The sequence below is a fragment of the Nilaparvata lugens genome, unplaced genomic scaffold, assembly GCF_014356525.2.
Source record: "Nilaparvata lugens isolate BPH unplaced genomic scaffold, ASM1435652v1 scaffold8449, whole genome shotgun sequence".
Classification (NCBI taxonomy): Eukaryota; Metazoa; Arthropoda; class Insecta; order Hemiptera; family Delphacidae; genus Nilaparvata; species Nilaparvata lugens.
In genome coordinates this window covers 1-9,849 of record NW_024094195.1, presented here as the reverse complement: position 1 = coordinate 9,849, position 9,849 = coordinate 1, and the positions used below count along the sequence as shown (strand labels likewise).

Here is a 9,849-nt window from a genome sequence, read left to right as displayed (position 1 = left end):
TTTTTAGCCTTTGCACAGCCTTAAAAAACTTAGGTACTCATTGTTGAATCATATTCAAAAATGAGAGGTCATAAAACATATCACAAAAATACAACAAAATGAATAGGCTACATCCAGTTGTATGGATACCAACTACAAAACCAAATACAGTAAACAAAATCCTGGAAGTAATAATTGATGACTACTATTAATCAAAAAGTATCCATACAAGAAAATATTGAGATTTCTTAAAAATTAGCTTTGAAAAGGTACATCCAGTTTTATAGATACTAACTACAAAACCAAATACAGTAAACGAAATCCTGGAACTAATAATTGATGACTATCGTACCGTACTATTCATCATAAAGTACCTATCCATGCAAGAAAATATTGAGATTTCTTAAAAATTAGCTTTAAAAAGGCTACATCCAGTTTTATAGATACCGTACCAACTACAAAACCAAAAATATAGTACCTACACGAAATCCTGGTTCCGAAGTAATAATTGAGATTTATGATGATTTCTATTCATCATAAAGTATCAACGTATGAAAATATTGCGATTTATTTAAAATTAGCGTTAAAATCATACAGTCTTTCGGTATGTTTCATACTACAGTATCTGAAAAATCAAGGTTTTGTATATAACAATAATTGAGATATGATAACTATTATTCAACATAGAGTACAGTATCTGAGATATGATGACTTCTATTCATCATAAAATATCTAAATTGAGATATGATGATGATAGTATAATATCTTTATTATACTATTTATCATAGAGTATCTAGTATAAGATGATGATATTATAATATCTTATGATACTATTCATCTCATAGAGTATCTAGAATCATCGTATGAAAATAGTGTGATGAGAGCTTTGGAGCATCCATGTATTACCTTCCTATATTTCCAGCTAGATTGAAATGGGTCTTGATAAATCTGCCGATAAACCCGAGTGCGCCAAACGATTGCGTGGACTTCAAACGCCTCCTCAAGAGCACATAGCATATGAACCTTGAAGACCAGAAAGAAACTGCCAACGCAGCAATGTCTAACAATAGTTGACGTCCTCCATGCCAACCTCCTTGAGAAGCGCTTTAGGTTCGCGCAGTTGGCAGTAGATCTCGGAGTCGGGACAGACCATTTTGGTGCGTCCACGCCATAGATGGACGATATGAGGCCTTCCAGTCCGTAGCGCAGGTAGCTGAAGTACATGGCGAAACGGATGTGCGAAGGGATGTATTTGCTCCCCGTGCCTAGGCCGTACACGGCCAGTAACATCAAAGGAACTGAAACGGTGGTCCCACGAAAAGCCGTTCTGGAATATGCAGAAGTGAGAAATTTATCAGACATAAATTGAAATTGCAACCAAAATTAGTTGAGTAACTTGGTCAAGTATTGTAAACAAAGTGCAAATCATCGCTTGTAACAATACAAATAATACACTGAACTCTATTAAAGATACAGATAAAGATTGTATTCTGAACTCTATTAAATATATAGAGAGATATAAATATTGAGCTCTATTGAAGATTAAACTCTAGAGTTACTGCTTGTAAGTCTATATATTTAGATATAGACATGTATGTCTTAGTAAAATATCACAATCTACGCTTTCCATGATCTATTTTGTATATAGGATCCTTCAGCATCATATACTTTTATAATTAGTATTTTAATCTACATGGATAACACACTATAATCATCATTGTCTAAAACAGTAAAATAGAGTATAGTGGTTATGATATCAGGTCTGCAGAAGTAATGCATAATATTTTGTCGAAGCTAAAAGATGATGAATATATAGCTCGAAGATGGTAATGAGATTGAAATATACTGTACTTGATAAAAAATTTAATTAAAAAAGAGATGGGCTACTTCATCGGAAGTTTGAAGTTATCAATCATAACGCTGATACGATAAGGAATCAGACTACGTTATTGTTAATTCTCATACAATTCCATGAAATACAATTGATGGAATACTCTACTTATAACAGACTAGCGTCATTTACAACTGTGACAAACAAAGCTGATCTCCAACTATTCAGTTATAAACAAAACTGAATAAGAATGATGCACTCAATTCTTCTCAAAGAATAAATCTGAATATTAATAATTTCAATGGACATTACAATTATTATATCTACTACTCTATGTGCCGGTTGCATAACAGCCGTAAAATTTTAACAGTTATTAATTTTACGAGAAACAATCATATAAGCCGTCTTTTCAAAAACGCCTAAATATCAAAGGCCTATATATCAAATAAAAATAAAGATATACAAACAAAAAACAGCCTAAATTCGACTTGAAGATGTTTTGGCCAAAAGACCGTTATCTTTCCTACATATTGTATTTTTACCTGATTCAATAATGAATGATGCATTTTAAATAATAATGGAAACTCACGACAATATTGAGACGAGCAGATATTGCCAAGCCCATGGTTCTGACACAATGGAGATCATCAGGCAAACCAAAATGGAATTTGAGAACTCTCTCATACTCCATTGGTGATCTGTCATGAAGTACGTTAACAGTGCATACCCGATTCCAAAAACAATCTGGAAAAAATAGAATGCATTAAGAAACAGCATGATCATGTTGTTTTAAATTAAAAATCTCGTAATAAGTGTAGTTTGATTCGCAATAATAGAATAATTGAAGAACAATCTATATAAATAAAAATCGAGCCTCGAATTTTTATATTCAATAATTTAAGTGTGCACTGAATTTGATGATTTTTTAGTTGTGTGCGTTATGTTCAAATTTATAATCCGACTTTATGACTCTTTCCTACGGTCCTTCAAAGTTCACATGTAATCCTTATGGGACAAGATTTGTGAGCTGGCCACACACAGAATAAAAATCAGCTTTTCTATCATTGCGTCATACAACAGCTGTCGTAGATAGTAGACAGAGTGTGTGCAGCTCCATAACCGCCCATGTATTTTATCATAGCCACCCTCTAATACTGTATTTGAGATGGCTATGATTTTATTCTAAACCCCCCGACTAAAAACAAAACGACTGTTCTGTGTGAAACCAGTTTTCCTGTGCGGCCTCAGGTTAAAGACTTACATGCTCTAAAGACATTGATTTGTTTCGAATAATTGTGCTGTCTTCGGTGTTGGAATTATTTGATTTTTAGTAAATTAATTTTACAGTTGGAAAATTATCATATAAATAAAAAGGCCGCATCGCACCACCTCAGGTGTGCATCCAGCTGAAGTTTGTCATGAGATGCATTAAACTATTTGGCGGTACAAAGTTTGCCGGGCCAGCTAGTATGTTATAAAATGTTCATTCAAATCCCACCCTATATATTATTTTTACTTTAATCTCTTGGAATTAAAAACGTTATAAAAAATTATTCTGAACAGAGAGAATTTGAATTATTTACAGTACGGTACTGATAATGATAAGATGAATAAACTTATTTATCATAATGCAAAATCAAATGTTTCAATTATTTTTATTGAGAGTGAGTAAGCTTTCTCCAATTCACTACCTCTGATCCAAATCACCAATTATTGCTAGAGATGTCATCATTGTATTATTGATCAAATTCAGCTCTGAATGGGAGAACGTTTTGAACTATGGTATTTATAATATTATTTTTGTTCTATTATACTCACTTGCAACGGCAACTGGCAGAATGTCATGGCGAAAAAGTATGGGTTCAGATCATACCATCTATTGAAGAATTCTCTCTTCAATAACTGCACTTCTTGAGGAACTGCAATAGAATGAAATATATTTTACTCGCATGAAACTTATGATAAAAAATTAATAGCTTTCAATGCAATAGCTTCAATATCTTCAGAAATATCTTCAACGTTGAGTTTATTTTTACAGGAAGATATAACGTTTTTTATCTTGCGAAATTATTTTCAAAATTCAATTGGTTTTGAAACTTATAATGAGCAGGCCTATTTTGTAAAGTTCTGCAATGAATATTAACTTTTTTGAGATAAATATTCCCTATTTATATGTTTATAAAATCTTAATTATTGATGAAATTCTGAGATATTGCAATTATTCAAATGATAATGATTTAATTATTATTATTAAACGAAAATCCAAATTTATGCTGTAATTCTTAAATTATTTATTTGTTTCTCTACAAACAAGGAACATTCAACAAATTCAATCGACAAACATAAAGCTTATTTATTAGTAACATTGGAAAACAACTAATGAAATTCAATGTGTAATCAAAAAACAATTTAACAACAAACTAGTATAAAACCTATGATAGTGAAAATTAATTGTGGTAAAAGTTACATTTAACATTGAAAGCCTTATGAAAATTAAAAATTAAATGAAAATCCTTGTCAACCTCAACTATAGTTGCTATAGATAAGATATTGCAAAGAAAAGCCTACTTTGAAGTGCATCTTCATTATTTATTTATTTTACAAATAACACTAGATGTAATAACATTGGAAGAGAAATAATAAGCTTGAATCTTCAAGCTATAAAATATGTATCTATATAATTTTCCAAAATATTTCGAGCTCTTCCCATTAAATTCTTTAGTTAGAATACAGAGGGCGGCAGCGAAACTTCCTATTCATATCCAGTGAATAGAGCTCATTGTATGGATCAGAAAGTTTTGTATTTATTTTTTGTCATTTGGGCATATATATATATATAATATATATATATATATATATATATTATATATAAAGTTTTGTTTAAATTAATTTCGAATATCAAATCAGGTAGGTGAAGTCCCCAATTCTCCATACACTAAGTAACCCGCTTTCAGACGTTTGTCATAGCTCCTGCCAGCATTGCAGGCGTTATTTTAGCATTTCTTCCCTGCTATTGGTCTTCCAATCTTGTAGGGCCCTTGGAAGTTACTTAAACAAGGGATTTCAAAAAACCCCATAGAAAAAATCACAAGGCTTCAAATCGTGAGATCGGGCTGGCCCTCCAAATCGCTCCTATTGAGATAGCGTCCTGGAACGTGTTACCTCAATTAAAGTCACGTTCTGGAAGTTCCTGCATAATTGCCATCTTGTATGGATAAAAATGAAAGATTTTCACGAAAAATTTGTCTCACAGAACGATCGGAAAGTCCAAGAGCAGACGCATACTGAACGCTGTGGTGATCGCAACCTTGAACTCTCACTGCTCAACGTTCTCAGGTACCTAATGGGCCGAGAACTTCAGTTCTTCCTCTTGTCGCACTTGCAGATTGTTTGAACATAGTGACTCACGTAACAGTTGATTTCGGCTTAGGGACAGTAGCCAAAGGGGCTAAATTAAACCGATTTTGAAATGCGCGCTGGGTTGTGATCAAAAAATACATCTCAACGGCAAATGCACGTTTCTTCCAATGCATGATGGCAACTGAACATGTCTAGAAGAAAACTTCATGGTTTGGCTCTCTAACGAGACCAAATTCGCTCTACTACGACATCAGCTGACTGAATGACGTTCACTTTCAAAAAGGAAGTTTCGCTGCCGCACCCGGTAGTTATTCACTGAAAGTCACTCACTAGAAATTTTCTAGGATTCCAACACAACAATAAAATTGAGTTGAAATTTATGCTTATATAATTTACATTAACATACTACTCCTCAATTTCCTTTCAATATTCCTTTTTTTTAATGAGACAAACATAAAATTATATAAATTAAAGTCAACTTAAACAAATAAGAATAGAAAAATCAAGATAAGCTTACACCATAGAAGCGCTGGCATCATTGGTATATACAAGAAAATGATAATCGTAACAAAACAGAAACCAAAATTGAAAATAGTCTTCGAGCCATCATTGCCGATTTGGAAAAACATCCCTCCAATAATCATTCTATGAAAATATGCATTGCTAATTTCAATATATATATCCCTGAAAATGAAAAAAATAACAGTGAGTTAAACAAAATAAAAAATAATAGAGTTGTACCCGTATCTAATGATATAATTATAAAACTGAAAATTATGTATATAGGCTACTGTTGTAAAATAATTTAATTACCGGTATGGGAGAAATTTTTTCCCAATAATAGTCAACTTTAAGATGGTGAAGAAATATTGTAGAAAATCAATAATTTCTACAGAATAATGCTATTATTCAAAACAAATAAACTAACACAATTCCAAGTAGATATTCTGTGATAATAGAAATCTAGTGATACGAATCACTAAAAATACTGTATATTAGTTTATGCTCTTAAATATAATTGATATCTTAAACTAATAGTCAATTTTGTAAGATGATTAATACCACGAAGTAAATAATCCTACTAGAAAAAATCCTAATCTTTGTAAGTTACTCCTAGCATTCCATCCTAGAATGTATGATATCTAGACTTTTATAACTTATTCTACAAGTTCTTATTCTAGACTTAAAGTTCCTAGATCCTTATTATTCTTATCAATAGACTAAGGCTCAACTCACACTTACGCGACTCAGGTCGAGAAGAGACTCGACTCTAGTCGAGAACATGTGTTTTCAAATGGTGACACTCAGACCAGTCGATTCTAGTCTTCGCGCGCCACCATTTGGAACACATGCTCTCCACTAGAGTCGAGTCTCTTCTCGACCTGAGTCGCATAATTGTGTGAGTTGAGCCTAAAGGTGCGTAACGACTGTCGCTCTGCTCCGCAACCGAACGTCACTCCAGCAGAGCGATTGATGATCGACCGGCGAGCAACAGTGGGTTCGACCGGGGAACGCGAGATCTAACATCTTCCGTAACGTTCATGATGGGTTGCGTGGGCGGTGCGACTGTGGTTCGATGGTGGTACGAGGGCGGTACGAGGAGGAGCGTGCTCGGTGCGGGTGGAAGCGCGAGTATGTGTACGCAGCTTTAGCCTTTAACAGTAACCGAAGATAATAATTCAAAATATAAATGCATTATCAATAATTCAAAGAAACTCTCCCTCTCATTACTATTGATATTCAGCCTAGTTTCTATAGCAATATCTGAACAGCATTTTCAGTTCCAAAGAAAACATTTCCAGTTAAAAGATAACTTTATAGAAAATCAAACTTACCATATCTCTTCTACCTTGTAGAGACATCTACTTATTCAATATCCTAAACTGTAACCACGCTGAACTTTCGAAATTGTACATGTGATGGAGATCAGTACTGACTAGATTCTCTTCCTCTTCATTTGCTGTGGAGGATGAAAAAATAAATTATTTTTCAATGAAATCAATATTTGCGAAAATTCAATTAATTATATTCAGCAAAGTTGGTCCATCAAAACGGAAAATAAATGAACAATTCATAAATAAACACACATAATTATCAAGTGTAGATCATATCATAGAGAAACAATAGCGTAAGCTATGCTATTTATTAGCGTAAGCTTATGCTATTGTTTCTCTATGCTATTTATTAGCGTAAGGTATGCTATTGTTTCTCTATGCTATTTATTAGCGTAAGCTTATGCTATTGTTTCTCTATGCTATTTATTAGCGTAAGCTTATGCTATTGTTTCTCTATGCTATATTCTTATGCTATTGTTTCTCTATGATCATATCTCCCAATGAGCTTTAGTATTTTGTTTGATACTTAGTTCAACTTGACGCTTCAACATGAGACCGGGGGGTTTATACATATGTGTTTTTCATGTAACTTTTTTTAATTTTTGACAAAGCTATTCAACTGACAAGCATATAATTTCAATTTTCTGTGACGACTTTTTTCTAATGACGATAGTACAATGTTCTCCCCGACCATACGAATATATAACATGAGACCAAGTTTATACACTTAGATCAATAATATTATTATCTGAGAATTTTCTATAAATCAATGGTGATGCTTGGGTAAAAATACGGTAATTTTTGGACAAGTAAACAATTCAAAACTGAGCATTTTCTATCATTATACTTTCAAAATTATAAAAATGTTTTAATGCAATTTAATTTGAATAACAAGATGTGTACATTAGTTTCTTCACAGACAATATTATTTAACGTGATTTTAACTTATAAAACTTACCTTGGTATCGGACGTCAGTGACTTTGTTCTGATTCCACTTATAGCACCTCCCATTCTCAATGGCATTAGTCATTCTCTCCAGATAATCACCATACTCTCCACTAGATACTTCAACCACTGAAACCATGAATTATTCGATTTTAGAGGAAATGAGATGATCGTATAAGGTATTTCTCTAGAGTGAGATAGAGTGTTAGTGATCCTCTAAGTAAGATGGAGTGGTTACAAACATACAAACACAGAGATATGACTAATAAGTGGGTTTTATAGAAGACCTTCTCAAGTTTATTTTTAATCTCATACTGTCTAGATTTGGTATTGACATGTTGATGGATAATGAATGAATAATGAATTTATTGCCAAATACAAGAAATTTTTAAAATAAAAAATCATCAATTACAATAGTTTTTGGCGTGACTGGGTTATGTGTATGATAAGTTATGTTCAATTAATAGATTCTACAAGATTAATTTCTTTCTTGACGGATGGTATATACTTTGAGATAGATTGTTCAATATAAAGAATCGACTATTATATCAGATCAATTCACAGGGATAACTTAATGACAGATACCTAGAGGTAAGCCATGGGTGGAGAAAGAAAATTGATAACAGTGTTTCCTATCATTTCCACTGACTTCATACCGTGAATCTCTCTATAGTAGACTCTATCTCCTATTAACAAGGCTATGAAAAACTATTCAATAGTTTTTGTAATCGTGCAGTATTACTGTACCAATGGCAAGCGCATACTGCATGTAATTACAAGTTTTTGTGCAAATATAACTTCTCCATAACAAGCTAAATATATCTGATATTTCCCTCATCTAATACATTTCCCTGAAAATCCATGCTTTTGAAAAATGTGAATATTTACAGTCCAATAAACGCTGGGCTAGTTACGGGAACAATAATCAAGAACCCATTGCTATGAAAATTGTTCAACATTTTTATACTAAAATCAGGGATCAACACTGATCAAAAGTTTTGTAACTAAATTAGCGTACAAATTCTATCATGAATGAAAAATCTATCAACTATTGGCAATTATTCCAATAAACCAATATATTCAACAGTTAACATAGTGGCTAGTGTGATAGCAGATACATATTCTTGAATGTGAATAACACTGACAAAGGCAAATGGAAAAATGTTAGTGTTTTTCCTCCAAATTAAATTTGTGATGGTTGACAAAATCTTTGTTTTTCCTTAACAACATTTTATTATTTTTCTAGTGTTTTCATTCATTATGGAGCTCCACAATATCATATATTTTATATTCTAAACTTATCTTGATTTATTGGGGAAATCCACAATATAACCTATAAACATACTGGAACCTATTTTTGGACAATTTCTATCCAAATTCGGAAAAGGCACAGTTTTGGGTTTAAAGCCTGTTGTACCTTTTCCAATCATTCATAGTTGAGAATGATATCTATCAACTTATAAATAGATAAATATAATCATAGATTCTACAAATAATCCTATTATTTGTCAATTACTCACTGAAATCGGCGGGATTGTAGTGCTTGGGACAGTTGAGGCCGAACGAGGCGAGGAAGGCGACAATGTCGTGGCCATGGCCCTGGAAGACGCACTGGCCCTCCGACACGATGTAGACATGGTCGAACAGTGAGAAGAGGCGGGCGCTCGGCGTGTGAATGGAGCAGATGACTGTGCGACCGCCCCTCGCCAATGCCTTCAGAAGGGATATGCACTGAGAGCTGGCCAGGTCGTCTAGGCCCCTGCAACAAACACAGAAACACATCAAATGTATACAAAAAGAAGGGAAACTTGTAGAGAATTTCTGCATAATTTTTTACGAAGTTGCCAAATAAGTATGAAACATTCAAGTGTGGGAGCATACACTAGAGCCATATTACA

At 33.2% G+C, this 9,849-nt stretch overlaps 1 pseudogene; it reads right to left on the bottom strand.

The window, feature by feature from the left end:
- LOC120349143 lies at window positions 1–9,733 on the bottom strand (annotated as a pseudogene).
- Between the last annotated feature and the right edge of the window lie 116 nt (window positions 9,734–9,849).